We start from the raw sequence: 1,080 nt of genomic DNA, 5'->3' as shown, positions 1-1,080 counted from the left end.
AGTCATATGTTAGTAAATAATATTATTATAATCTCAACATACATACGAGGTTTATTATGATATATACGATGTTTATAAATACATATAAACAACATTTTAAACACACTTTAGTATATACTAAAGAAAACCACTAATATGCTACGTATACACCAGCAGATCCCTTGCAACACCAGTTTAAGACATAGTTAACAGAGTTGTCTTGTCATTGAGCTCGCTCGTGCTTAAGGTCTATTCCTTTTGTATTATTGCAGCTCTCTGTCTGATTAGCAAAAAACCTTGTTCTAATTGTAGTATAGGATTGTATATGTACGTTAATATCAATATATTCTAGTGAGTTGCAATCGTTGGGTCTTAGTAGAATTTTAATACTTTCAGACATCTATGTACGTATATTCTTAAAAATACATAACACATAGTGTTTCTTTAGGGATCACAGTGTGTTAATAGTTGTGTATCTATACGAATCACGACACATAGAACAAAAAAAAAAATTAATTGTAAACTTTTGTAGAGAATGAGTAGAATGAATAGAGAATGAAGTTTTCGATTTTGGAGGAATTCAACTTTTAGTGATTACCGATCTATATACTCTAAACGAATTTGCACCTATACGGATCACAACACTTAGAACAAAAAAAAAAAAAAAATAATTGGAGACTTTTGTAGAGTACGAATAGTTTTCCATATAAGAGGAATTCTACTCTTACTGAATGAGGGTCGGTCTATCTACCTTAAACGAATTCGTACCTATATGAATCACAACACATAGAACAAAAAAAATATAATTGGAGACTTTTGTAGAGAATGAAGTTTTCGATTTTGGAGGAATTCAACTTTTAGTCATTGCCGGTCTATCTATTCTAAACGAATTCGCATCCATCACCCCATCACTAGACATAGAACAAAAAAAAAACATAATTGAAGAATTTTGTAGAGTACGAATAGTTTTCGATCTAAGAGGAATTCAACTCTTAGTCAATGACGGTCGGTCTATAAACTCTAAACGAATTCGTACTTTAATTGAATTAAGAAATAAATATTCTAAAATTGAATCATTTTTATAATATTCTAAATGGCATT

Source organism: Teleopsis dalmanni, chromosome 2, assembly GCF_002237135.1.
Source record: "Teleopsis dalmanni isolate 2A chromosome 2, ASM223713v2, whole genome shotgun sequence".
NCBI lineage: Eukaryota > Metazoa > Arthropoda > Insecta > Diptera > Diopsidae > Teleopsis > Teleopsis dalmanni.
The sequence above is the reverse complement of the archived record's forward strand: the minus strand, read 5'-3'. Positions refer to the sequence as shown.